The sequence below is a fragment of the Vipera berus genome (genome assembly GCF_964194415.1).
Source record: "Vipera berus genome assembly, chromosome: 6".
Lineage (NCBI taxonomy): Eukaryota > Metazoa > Chordata > Lepidosauria > Squamata > Viperidae > Vipera > Vipera berus.
In genome coordinates, this window is record NC_138208.1 from 78,388,909 (window position 1) to 78,403,070 (window position 14,162).

At 43.4% G+C, this 14,162-nt stretch overlaps 1 protein-coding gene across 1 annotated transcript in view; it reads right to left on the minus strand.

Moving 5' to 3' along the window:
* Positions 1-14,162, minus strand: part of MICAL3 (microtubule associated monooxygenase, calponin and LIM domain containing 3) — a 203,546-nt gene that overhangs the window by 131,038 nt on the left and 58,346 nt on the right. The gene's annotated exons all lie outside the window — the stretch shown is intronic.

The window sequence follows — 14,162 nt, forward strand, 5'->3', positions numbered from 1 at the left end:
TGTGTGTGTCAGACCCACGGGAATGGCTGGTAGGGAAGCGGCATTCCGGCATTCCCCCCCTTCCTGTGTGTCGAGCCCACGGGGCTTGACACACAGAGAAACGCAAATGCCGGACTGCCGCCACCTTTACTAGCCATTCCTGCGGGTCTGAAACACACACACACACACACACACACACGCACGAGGGGGAGAAACAACGCTGGACTGCCGCCACCTCTGCCAGCCCTGCAAGCCTCTGCCGCCCCGGCGTTGGTGGTCGAGCTCTTCGGAGCCGGCAGAGAATCTCCCGCAGGAGGAGGTCGCGGCTTTCTCTCTTGCTTCGGACTGCAAGGATTTAAACTCCAGGAACAAATCCCAATGGAGGTTTTTTAAAAAAAAAATACTCCTCCGGGTCGGACAGGGGACCCAGGCTGAGGTCTAGGGGTAGTGGGGGGGGGCTCGCAGACATAGATGGGCTCAAGTGGAAGCCAAGCAGCCCTCCCGAATCTGGGCTTCTGGACGGAGCAGCCGGTGGTGCGTTTCAAAAAGCAGAAAAGTTGGATTTTGAACATTTCAGCAGCGCATCTGCACCCGCTGCTTTTAGAAAGTACGAGGACCGGCAACTCCACTTCTCGGCTGATGCAGCGGGAGGCCCAGCCTCTCTTCAAACTCAGCGCCTGCGGCGGGGCTGGATCCGCCACCCGAAAGACTCTCGGGTGGCGCTTCCACGACGCAGTCGAAGCGCTTCGCTCCGCACACGGAAGGAAAAAGGTCGGCCCTCCAGCCGCGACCCGTCCGGCGGGCGCTCCTGCTTTGCGGCTCTCGACGTCGCTGCCGGGAAGCCTCCGCAGTCGTGGAAGAGCGAAAGGCAGTGGCGGCACCTCCGCACGGCGGAGGCTCCCCGGCGTGTCCCTGCACCGGTCTCCCCCGCCGGCCGTGGGTCAAGCAGGCTACGCTTCCCCGGGCGCTGCAACAGCACCCGTTTTCCCCGGCGAGTTTTCACTACCTGGCCCCTGCAGAATCGCGGCGGCGCCCCTGGAGAAGCCTACCCCGAGGCTGCGGCCAATTTTTCCTTCTCCAGGCCTCTGCCGCCCGTTTCTGTCTGACACACACACACACACACACACATGCACGCACGAGGGGGAGAAACAACGCTCTGGGCGGCAGAGGCCTGGAGAAGGAAAAATCGGCCGCAGCCTCGGGGTAGGCTTCTCCGGGGGCGCCGCCGCGATTCTGCAGGGGCCAGGTAGTGAAAACTCGCGGGGGAAAACGGGTGCCGTTGCAGCGCCCGGGGAAGCGTAGCCTGCTTGACCCACGGCCTCCCGCTGCATCAGCCGAGAAGTGGAGTTGCCGGTCCTCGTACTTTCTAAAAGCAGCGGGTGCAGATGCGCTGCTGAAATGTTCAAAATCCAACTTTTCTGCTTTTTGAAACGCACCACCGGCTGCTCCGTCCAGAAGCCCAGATTCGGGAGGGCTGCTTGGCTTCCACTTGAGCCCATCTATGTCCGCGAGCCCCCCCCACTACCCCTAGACCTCAGCCTGGGTCCCCTGTCTGACCCGGAGGAGTATTTTTTAAAAAAAAAACTTCCATCGGGATTTGTTCCTGGAGTTTAAATCCTTGCAGTCCGAAGCAAGAGAGAAAGCCGCGACCTCCTCATGCGGGAGATTCTCTGCCGGCTCCGAAGAGCTCGACCACCAACGCCGGGGCGGCAGAGGCTTGCAGGGCTGGCAGAGGTGGCGGCAGTCCAGCGTTGTTTCTCCCCCTCGTGCGTGTGTGTGTGTGTGTGTGTGTGTGTCAGACCCGCAGGAATGGCTAGTAAAGGTGGCGGCAGTCCGGCATTTGCGTTTCTCTGTGTGTCAAGCCCCGTGGGCCCGACACACAGGAGGGGGGGGGGAACGCCGCTTCCTTACCAGCCATTCCCGCGGGTCTGACACACGCACGCATGCATGAGGGGGGGAAACGCCGGACTGCCGCCACCTCTACCAGCCGTTCCCGCAGGTCTCACACACACACACACACACACACACACACACACACACGCACGAGGAGGGAAACAAGCTTGACTGAGGAGGGAAACAACGCTTGACTGCCCCACACACACACACACGCGCGCACGAGGAGGGAAACAACGCTTGACTGCCCCCCCCCACACACACACGCGCACGAGGGAAACAACGCTTGACTGCCCCCCCACACACCCACGAGGAGGGAAACAACGCTTGACTGCCGCCTCCCTAGCAGACCTCCCCATTCCTGTTAGAAATGGATCCCAGTACTTCTAATCCTGCACCAAAACAAAGACGCAGGTCATACGAAGCTGCTTTCAAACTAAAGGTTGTGTCAAGAGCAGAAAAAAGCAATAACAGTATTGCAAGTAGGGAATTTGGTGTTGATGAAAAACAAGTGAGGGAGTGGCGGAAAATGAAAGCTGAGTTGGAAAAGATTCCAAAGGCAAAAAAAGCTCGACGTGGTTTAACAACTCCATATGGGGCTCTAGAGACTGAATTGCATAAATGGGTTATGGAGTGTCGTCAAAATGGTTACTGCGTAACACGCATGGGAATTCGCTTACGTGCCCTTCAAATGGCTAAAGATGACAAATTAAAAGTACCAGGCATTGAAAATTTTGTTGCGTCAGCAGGATGGTGTACTGGCTTCATGAATAGGTATGGCCTATGTTTGCGGCAAAGAACAAAGATTTCACAGAAGTTGCCAAAAGACCTTGATGAAAAAGTGATGTCATTCCATTCATTCATCATAAAACAAAGAAAGATCCATAACTATGACCTGGGAGATATTGGGAATATGGATGACCTTTGATCTTCCAAGCAACAGAACCGTGGCAAGTTTGGGAGACAAAACTGTTTTACTCAGAACCACAGGTAATGAGAAAAACCATTTTACAGTTGTTCTGTCATGTTTGGCTAATGGAACTAAGCTGCGGCCTGTCATTATTTTTAAAAGAAAGACCTTGCCTAAAAAGGTCAAATTCCCACCACGAATTACAGTGCACCCACATGTTAAAGGCTGGATGGATGAAGATGGAACAAAAAAGTGGCTGGAAGAAGTTTGGAACGGACGACCAGGAGCAGCCTTAAAGAAAAAACCATCATTGCTAGTTTGGGATATGTTCAGAGCCCACACATCTGATGACATAAAAACATTGGCAAAGTCTTCTCAAGTTACTTTAGCCGTTATTCCAGGTGGGCTTACATCTGTATTACAGCCCTTAGATGTGTGTTTAAATAAACCTTTCAAAGACCGTGTGCGAAAGATGTGGTGCGAATGGATGTCATCTGGTCAAGCCCGACTAACAAAAGGTGGAAATATGATGAAGCCTGACATAGAAATGATAGCAAAGTGGGTTCGTGATGCATGGGAAGAGATTCCAGAGGACATGGTGAAGCACGCCTTCAAGAAATGTGGCATAAGTAATGCTATGGATGGCAGTGAAGACACTGCTTTGTATGAGGACGACAGCTGTGATAGTGATGACAGCGAACTCTGTGACAATGTATATGATGATAACCTCACACCAGCTACAGCTGAAGCTCTGTTTGCAGATACAGATGAGGAGGAGGAATCCAGTTTTGAAGGATTTTGATGCTTGTGTTTTAGCTTGGTTGCTTATTGAGTTAAGGTTTTTGTACATTTAAAGTTATTGTTAATACTTTAATGTTATATATTGTTTTTGTTGAATATACTGATAATATATTGTTTTTGTTGAATATACTGATAATATATTGTTTTTGTTGACCCTCTTTTCCACATGCCTCAATTAAAGCAATTTTATTGTTATCTACCTGTATTTTTATTTTTGAAATTTACCGTGAGCTGCTGCATTTCCCAGCCTCGGCTTATACTCGAGTCAATAACTTTTTCCAGTTTTTTGGGGTAAAATTAGGGGTCTCGGCTTATACTCGAGTCGGCTTATACTCAAGTATATACGGTATATAGTGTACCTCTTCCCCTGCTTCTTACTACACATCTGATTTTGGTCTATCAGTTTCAGTCTCTGAGCAAATGAGGTTCTGTGAGGAAAATAAGCGGAGCTAAAACAACTACTTCTATGTAGACTCTATAGTAGTCATTCTGCTGCTCCCTGATACCCTTTCAGGAAGTCACAAAGTCAAGGAAATAAATAGATTTAACGTTTCTCCGTTTTAATTTCTAATACAATAAATATTGAAAGATATAAGTCACATAAAACCCAAGTCTTCAGGACCCTCAGTTAATTTTAAGAATATAAATGTATCAATCAAGGATAATATTTGTAGCTCAAGGTTGAAATGAGGGGTCCTTGGAGCTCTCTGAACTCAGTTGTTTTCCTACAAATGGTTCATTATCCAAACTTGATAACATCATCAGTGCTAGTCATGATGATGTTACCTAATTTGGGTAATGAAATTCTGCAAGAAAGAACCAAGTTCAGAGAGCACCAAGGATCCCTCAGAATGTATAGGGCAGGGGTAGGCAACCTCGGCTCTTTTATGACTCACGGACTTTAACTCCCAGTCCATGAGTCATAAAAGAGCCGAGGTTGCCTACCCCTGGTATAGGATCTTAAAACCAAAATGTCTGAGAACAGCTGTTTTATGGCCCTCCAAGAAGAGCTGTTTTCACAACCTGAGGCAGGACAAAGAAGAAAAAGGAACAAAGAAATGCTGTGAAATCAATAGGATTTGCATGTAGCCAACTCTGATTATACATCACAAGAGGAGGGTGACAGGGATTACAGCAGGGGTCTTCAAACTTGGCCCTTTTATGACTTGTGGACTTCAACTCCCAGAATTCCTCAGCTAGTGTACCTGGCTGAGGAATTCTGGGAGCTGAAGTCCACAAGTCATAAAAGGGCCAGGTTTGAAGACCCCTGGATTACAGAATACAGAGTAACAGAGTTGGAAGGGACTTTGGGGGTCTTTTCATCCACCACCCCACCCCCCGCTGAAGCAGGAAACCCTATACCATTTCAGACAAATAGTTGTCCAATACTTTTGGAGGCAAGCCATTCCAATGATTATTTGTTCTAACTGTCAGGAAATTTCTCCTTAGTTCTAGGTTGCTTCTCTCCTGAATTAGTTTCCATCCGTTGCTTCTTGTCCTGCCTTCAGGTGCTTTGGAGAATAGGTCGACTCCCTCTTCTTGATGGCACCCCTTAGATTTTGGAACACTGCTTCATGTCACTCCTAGTCCTTCTTTTCATTAAACTAGACATTATAAATTATATCCAGCAGCATTCATATAATAAACTACCAGCAAAATCTTTTTAGGAATGTATAAGCAAAGAAGATGTTTCCATAAGTGTGGTTTAGGTCAAATATGCTGCTTAATTTTGGTCAGTGCAATTATGATTTACAAATCAACTTCAAATTACGGTGTTACATGGGTTATGGCCATTTGGAGTCAGTATATCTTCAGACATAATGCTTAATTACAGTTACACAACTATTAGAATATATACCTACATATAGCCACTAACATCATGAGGCATTTGGTTTTTTAATACCATATTTAAGGAATATATTAAAATAGCAAAGGATGCATTGAGCCTCCCAGGCAGAGCAACCTCCACAAATGATGGGCTTGTTATTTGTTCTGGACCAAACTCCCTTTTGACTCGCAATATGTGCCAGTTGAAAAACCAAAGATTATATACATTACAGAGCCAGCAATCCAATTCTACCCATTTAATATAGTTTAAAAATGAGTTAGCCACGCTGCATATCCCACCCACTTCCTGAAACAAATCCTAGACTAATTACATGACAGATTAGCTATTGTCTATTGTCCAGACATAGAAGTGCAGCTGTGTTGAATAAACTCCCCAAGCACTACCTTTCCATTGTCTCCCTCTTTAAAGGCATCAAGGTATTGAGGAACCTTATGAAGAAGTAAGCCTTAGATGTTTCATGAATACCATTGTGCATCCTGGCTTTCATTTAGCGCGAAGTGCAAACTGGCTTTTGCAGCAAAGGTGGGAAATCTGTAACAAGAGGGCTGCTTGAGCCTGGGGTGTGGGAGGGGTCAAAGATGTCTGCAACAGCACAAAATCTAATCCCTTTGGTATATGTGTCATATACTCACATATAAAAAGGGCAAGGCTTCAACTGCTTGGGTATCGCCATAACTTTTTGGATGACTCTAACTTGAGGACTATAGAGCCATCTCTGACAAGCGCTGAAAATGTGGTTTTCTAGCACTCTGAGTCAGGAAACATGTGAAAACTATAATATAGGTCTTAAAACAGTCTCAGCCAAACTTTAGAAAGCTCTAACTATTCTCCCAATCTCTGGAAGATAAAAATAAAAAATCTTTTAAGCTATCCATCTGCATAATGACTCCACCCACTATGGGTCTGAGACTTCTCTGAAATATGTGGCCTGCAGCTACCAAACAATTGTCCATCCTTGCTTCAGGTTTTAACACTTCAATATTTGTAAGTCAAATCACTAAGATTGATAGGGTTGACTACGGCTTGAAAATCCTGGTTCAGCATTGACACAAAGGCAGCACTATGTCCCTTTATCAGAGGGACACTTTTTTTCCCATGCAAAGTATACTTTGTACACCTAATGTATACAAAAACAAATGCTTAAAGCTGTGCAAAACATTCCAAAGAGCTCTTTCAAAAGGCTCCTCTTTTGGAAACATTAAAGCGTCTGCATCCTTTTAAAGTTTCATATGCTGGTTTAGCAGATGTCTCCACATTTGTGTCCAGGTGCAAATAACCTTTCCACTGGGACTCCCAGGCAGGTGAAGTAGTTGTGCATGTATATGTAAGAAAAGGCAACCAGAGACAACTTTTGAAGCAGTGATACAAACTGTGTAACGATGCAGCTGTGCTAATGCTGCGAATAAAACTGCTCAGTTGCATGGCCATGGTCTGCAAAGCTTGTTTTTCAATGCTGTGTATAGCACAAATAGTCATCACTATAAAGCCACTAACAAGTGAGCAAAAAATAAACAGCAGCTATCTGTTTCCTCTCTTCTGACAATTGTTGATAATCTAAGGTAAAAACCCATTTTTAAAAAAAATATATAAACAGAGACCAATAATTATTATTATTATCATTTAAATGTGTTTGCCCTGTTTCAAAAGATTCTGGGCAATAACAAAAACAACAATAATAAAGAACTCTGGGCAAGTATTCTAAATCTTCTGATCCCTACTAAAGAATGTGTCTTCTCAGAAACCCTATCTGCATGTATTTCCAAACCTCTTTAGCGTGCCAAGTTACATTTATGCTCATCTACTACGGATAAAACACTTTATATATTAATAGGGACCATACACCAAAGAACACTCAGCAATTAAGTACTAAGAGAAATCTATAGACCAAATTTAAAGCTATATTTAGCACATCATATCCTCTGCTGCATCTTGCTTTGAAAGGAGAAAAAGACACTTTGCCTAACCTGGATGTCACAGAACTGTGGTGGCGAACCTATGGCACGTGTGCCACAGGTGGCACGCAGAGCCCTCACTGTGGGCACGTGCGGCGCGCCGTCGCCCCAGTCCTAGGTTTTCAGCTGGGTTTAATAAAACCTTTTCGCTTTAGGAACACGCCGCCGTGTGCAAAGTTGGAATTGATTGATTGAACTTTTTAGTCCTACCCAGTCTGTCATTAGAACCGCAGCCACGCCCATGCAATAGGCCACGCCCACCCAATTGGCCACACCTATCTAATGGGCCATACCCACCCAGCACCCGACGATACATAAGTGGGTTTTGGGTTGCAATTTGGGCACTTGGTCTCTAAAAGGTTTGCCATCGCTGTCATAGAACGCACCAGAACAGAGTTCCGGCACTTTTTTTCAACGGATTTTCCAGAGTTGCCTTGAACAAAATCCTAGTCTTTTAGATACACTAAAAATTGAAGGGTTTTGGTTTTTTTTTTCAACTACAAAGGTAAACCTTGTAGGGTAGGCAAGGTGGGTTGTATGACGTGTGAGTTCCGGCACTTTTTTTTTAACAAAAAAAGCACTGATAAGGTGTATGTAAAGAATTTCAAAGGAGTCTAAAACAGAAAATCCTGCAATTCTCTCATCTCCAAGAACCAAAATGTACCATATGCCAAGTCCTCAATAGGATCTCCCTCCGTGTATTCAGCCCATTCTTCACGTGTGATCCACTGACCAAGTGAGGCTAACCCTTCAGACATCTGTGGAAATGAACTCTGATCTGCTCTAGGGGAAAAAAAAACTCTGCCAAAAGAAATCTGATCATTTTTACAGACAAGACTGGCTCTCTTGGCTAAAAAACGGAGATGAGCACCACTCCCTAAAGTCAGACACGACTGGACAGGGGAAAGAAATCTTTTACCTTTTTTTCCTGGTGTAATACTCAAAGCTTTGCATGATGCCAAGATGGGGCAGTCAAGAGTTCCAGAAAAGATCGGAAATTCTGTTAGTGGGAAAACTAACTGTAATATACGACCTATCTTCCATAATTTCCATCCTACTCCCAAGAGGAGGCACCCCCTCCTCACCCCCTTTGAATCCCAAGGGCAGGAAGTAAGATGGGAGGGAGACATGCCTGCCAAATTTCCAAGGTGCTGCTTATGCATGTCTGGGCTGGATGTTGCTATGAGCCTGCAACATCTTGAATACTTTGTCCTAACCCTGACTCAGAGCCTCTATATATTCCTTGGTCCATGCATTGGAGAGGAGGAAGAAAGGAAAGAAAGGGAACAGATGGTTTTTTAATCCAGGAGGAAAGACGCAGGAAGATCCCTTTTCCTCTGTACAACTGCTGGCAAGTGCTTGTCCTTGACTCACGACTCCATGTGCCTCTTGGGTTCCAGAACAAAAAGAACTAACAACAAAAGACTAAATAATACGAGGACAGATAGCAAAAAGTCCCTAAAAGATAGCAAAAAGTCCCAACCAGGTGTTGTTGTTTTTCCCGAGAAAAACAGCTGTGTTTTGCAGCTTTACTTAACAAACTTAAAGGGAAATGCGGTATACTAATTTTTCTCCGCATGAATCTACTCAACACTTAGCACTCCACAGTCAGCAGAAGGAGAATTGGTGCTTCATAATGCAGACAACCAGGCTAAAAAGGATCAATATAGTCTTACAAGCTGGCTTGACAGTTTCTGACTCCAAGCGAAGAGATTGGGTCAGAGGCCCATAGCAATTTAGTGAGATCATTCATAATAGAGTAGCAGAGATCAAAGAAAGGCCACTGTCCATCCACCCTTCAACAAGATAAAAACATCTACGCCACTCATGTGCATCTTTCCTTTTATTTCAGATAGCTGCTGAAACACCTTTTCAATCCTTTGGTGTGTGCTGACATCAGAAGATTTCCAGTTGCAAAGGGCAAGGCCACCAGGCAGACCAAGAAAAGCAGCCTAATTCTTTCCACTCCTCCATGATAGCTTTGTGAATTATAAGTATGGCAGATGTGCTGCCTATAATCACTAGAGGGGGAAAGAAAAGAGGAACGTACTGTAAACCATCCATAATTATCAGGCAGAATTTTGCAGTCTGGCAGAAGAAATGTATTTGTTTTAACATTTATATAAACAAACAAAAAGCCAATTCAAGAGGCTCAAAACGATGAGGACATCCATGCCTTGAAAGCTGAGCTATAGAAACCATGCGTTAGGCCTGCCCAGATGTTACGTTGCTGAGGAGGATGTACAGAAAGACATATCTGAGTTGAGCTCTACAACAAACAGAAGCGGGAATACCGGCAAAAAGAAATTTATATGGAGACCTTGATGCTCTCTGAGCTTGGTTGTTTTCTTGCAGACATTTCATCACCCAACTAGGCAACACATTCGGTGCTAGCAGGGATTGGGGTTTGCTCCCTGTTTATATACAGTAGCTTGACCTGTCAGTGTGGGAGTGTTGTTTTCTTCTTGGTAGTTCCTTGATTATGCTGTCTTTTATTGTTTGTTTGTCTGATTTGGTCGTTTCTTGACTGCGCATTTTCTGCCGCTTGATCGTTGGTCTGGGATTAATCTTAGTGTTAATCCTAGTTTTTCTGTTGATGGTGTTGATACTGAATCCATACCAGATCCATACTTGTGGTTGTATGCATGGGAGTATTATACTTTCTAAACACTGCATTACAGTCCCTGCTTTGAATCCTGGCCGTGGTGATCCCATGGGTGTTCCTCTGATTTATTGATATATTTGTCCATTATAAAAGGAAACAAAAAGACCAGAACTCCTTCTCACCAGCAATCAACATGCAGACACAGTACAATCAAATAGTAAACAAGAGCCTGATCAAGGAAATACCAACAACACTGACAAGGCAAGCCACTCTATATGAACAGAGAGCAAACTCCACTCTCTTCTAGCATTGAAGATGTTACCTTGCTGGGTAATGAAATGTCTGCAAGAAAACAATCAAATTCACAGTCAGTCCACCCAGGGCTTCACAATTCAACCCTAAGCTACAAATATTCTACTGGTAGAAATTACATGCAAGCTAACCCAACTGTTCAGGTAAAACTAATTAAAATGGCCAAGATTTATAAAATATTATCACTAGGAATCCTACTAACGATACTGTAGAACAGTGTTTCTTAACCTTAACAACTTTAATGCTGACTTTTCCTTTCCTATACAGATCTGATTTCTGGGTGAAGTTTTGCTCAAATCACCCCAAGAACATGATTCTGGATCTATCAAATCATACAATTTAATTTAATTTAATCTGTCATTTTTTTCATGGAGGATTGCTATCAAGATAAAATGAGACTTAACCGTTTATGGAGTCATAGCTGTCTTAAAAGAAAATATATACATAGAATGAAGGCTACTGCTAAGCTTGTAAGCCGCCCTGAGTCTTCAGAGAAGGGCGGGATATAAATGGAATTAAAATAAATAAATAAATAAATAAATATAAATAAAATACCTTGCTAGGCCCCAAAAACGGGACAAATCTTATTTCCTGTTTCAGCCTAACCCAAGGCCATCCACAGGCAGTAGTCACAGCAGTGACAGCTCATATTTGTGTAATATTTTTTTTTTGGATTGCTAATTCCAAAAAATTCTGTTAGCAATCCAAAAATATTTTTTACATACACACACACACACACACACACACACACACAGAGAGAGAGAGAGAGAGAGAGAGAGAGACAGAGAGAGAGAGAGAGAGAGACAGAGAGAGACAGAGAGAGACACACAGAGAGAGACACACAGAGAGAGACACACAGAGAGAGACAGAGAGCTGTCTTAAAAGAAAAATATATTCTAACAGCATTAAAAGCAAATTAAAGCAACCAGCAATTAAGCTGCTTCAGGAGGGAATCTCAAGACATTAGTATCACAACTGAAAAAGCCCTGCATATCATAATGAACAACAAATGCTTCCTATACTTGGAAGGACAGCACAACACCTAACACATACAGTGTTCATCCTTAGAACATTTCACAATGTTGCTTCAACAAGACACAGGGCTGGCATAAATTCAGTGTTCTTTGTGAAACATATTTCATTACTGAATGCCAACCTTCTCTGATCTGGTGCCCTCTGGAAGTGGCTTTCAAGTCTTCAAATTCTCAGCTGTTGGAAATTATGGGAAATCAGTTGTTAGATCCAGGAGGCAGAGGGTTTTTCCTCTATCAAAACTCTAAGTTTGAATTGTGTAACCAATGTTGCTTAAAAAAAAGAACACTTCAGAAATGGGTTGAAAAGTTGTCTCATTCTTCAACCATTTACTGGCAAGTGTTCACTAAGCTCAGGAAGAAAAAACATATAGTAAGGGCACAGCTTGTTTCTCTTCCTCTTGCTCCAATTTTCAGATGAGTAGGTAAAGAACTTCGGACATATAGTTTGGTAGGAATTTCTAAGCTAACAAACTAGTGTTTACAGGTGGCTTATTTGGGCACCAATGAGCATGGATGACTTGGAAAAAGGAGAAAGCATACTGAGCAATGATATGAATCAGAATCCTGAATGTTTATACTGCAATTGAGCAAGCCAGAATTCAGTTTATTCTTATATGAAAGCACAGCTATTACTTCTTTCAATGTACCCACAATGGCACATGGCAGCTTTCCAATCATGGATGGAAAAATGTAGAAAGTTCCTATAATGAATATCCAGTAAAAACAGGCTGAATATGTAGGTGTGGTCACCTAGCCATCTTTCCATTTATGTAGGAAGAACATCAAAAGCTGAACTATGTGTTGAGTTTCCTTCCAATTTTTATACAACAGAAGAGAACAGGTGATCTTTGCCAACTCTGTTGTGGACTTTGTGCCTGGAGGCTCATTTTGAGCTGCATGAATGAGTCACATTCTAAGTAATCATAACCACATTATGTGCACAAACACTATGCTGATCCTTCCAAGAAAAATGGGGGGGGGGGGAAAAGCTACCAAGGGTTAGGGCATCTCTTGCTGCTAGATGTTGCCTTATAAGAGCACATGGAAATCAGTTAGGGAGCTAAAAATAAATACAGGGAAAAAATATTTTCTTCTAAGCGCACCAAGAAATAAGACTTGGGCTGCCTTTAAAAACTTCACCGCTGAAATGGGTCTGGATCAGTAAACCCCCCAGTTCACAATTTATATCTTTTCAGTACTAACTTCTAGTCGCTTCTGGAGAATCCGACTGCCAATTTTAAGCATGAGTATAGGAAGCATTACTGACTTGAATGTTATTTACAAATGATCTCAGTGAAAGGTGAGAGGAGGATCATATGTTAGATGTTTTGTTGTGGTTAAGGCATTCAGTTGCTTCTGTTGGAGCTCTGGTCAGCAGCTCTTCAGGATGACCCAAGATCCACAACCAGGAGAAGGTTCCTGTCCAGCCCGCAAATTTCCTTCGCAAAACAATGTCGGCATCCTAGGGAGATGCCTCTGGATAATTTCCTTACTAACATGCTTATTTCCATTTGCAGAATTTCATTGTTTCATTATGGCAAGCACTGAGGTGATGGAGCCACAGGCCATCACTCAGCTGAACCCCTAATCCTCACAGGGCTGTCTAATATCAATGTCTTTTGACCCATGTAGTATGGCTGTAATATTATTTATCCTTCTTATTTACCCTTCTTACTCCCCTCTGTTATTGGTATTATTATTATGACTATCATTATTCTGTTGCTTTTGCATCAGAGACAAATTCCTTGTGTGCCTAATCAACCTGGCCAATAAAGTATTCTGATTTATCCTAATTAACTCAATTACCTTTATGATGGCTAAAGATCAAAGTGCAAACAGCCAAAGGCACCTATATTAAGGGAAGCTATTTCAGCCTTTTCATTTTGCACACTATCCACTCCTGTCTCACATTCTATTAAGCCAAGATTCTTTCTTGGTATCTGGCCTTTAAATATGCATTTTGCCATGATATTTTTGCACAGAAAAGAGATGCAAATGCATTTTTAAGAGAAAATGTTGATTGCACACACTCTTCCTAAAGGAAATCAACCCTGACTCGTCTTTGGAAGGCCAAATACTGAAGCTGAAGCTCAAATGCTTTGGCCATAAAACGAGAAGAGAGGACTCCTTGGAAAAGACCCAGATGTTAAGAAAGATTGAAGGCAAAAGGCAAAGGACAGCAGAGGATGAGATGGTTAGATAGTGTCATTGACAAAATGAACATGAATTTGGGCAAACTTTGGGAGACAGTAGAGAACGGGGGGGAGGGGGGCTGGCATGGTATGGTCCATGGAGTTGCGAAGAGTCAGACACGATTTAGTGAGTAAACAACAACACCACTCATAATTTTCCTGATTAGTGATTTGAATACTGGAAACCATCCCCTTCCCCATGCAACTGGCCCCTACGTTGGTCCTCTATAAAAGAGCTCTAAAACTGGCTGTTTCCCCAGACTTGTGGATTCTGTGTTTTTGCCTGTTTTTTAAATAGCATTTGATGGTGTTTTTCTTTTAAACTGCGAGGCACAATCGCTTTTACTATATATTGCTCAGAGTCATTGCAGAATTGAGTGGCCTAATTAATTAAAGAGTATTTTCCCCCTGAGTGGTTTTTTTTAATTTATTTCCATTTAAATCAATTCCGCCCTGAATTTACAGTCTTCTCTACTGTTCCACCATGCTTTTATCCTTGCTTTGCAAAAGTGATTATTTTCTATTCTGGCTCTTAATCAGTATGCCATGTCTGAGCTTAACAAAAAATAGCAGTAAAGCTAGGTTCAAGCTGAGCTTGGCTCCTAGTGAATGTATGTCACAACTATGCAGTTTTC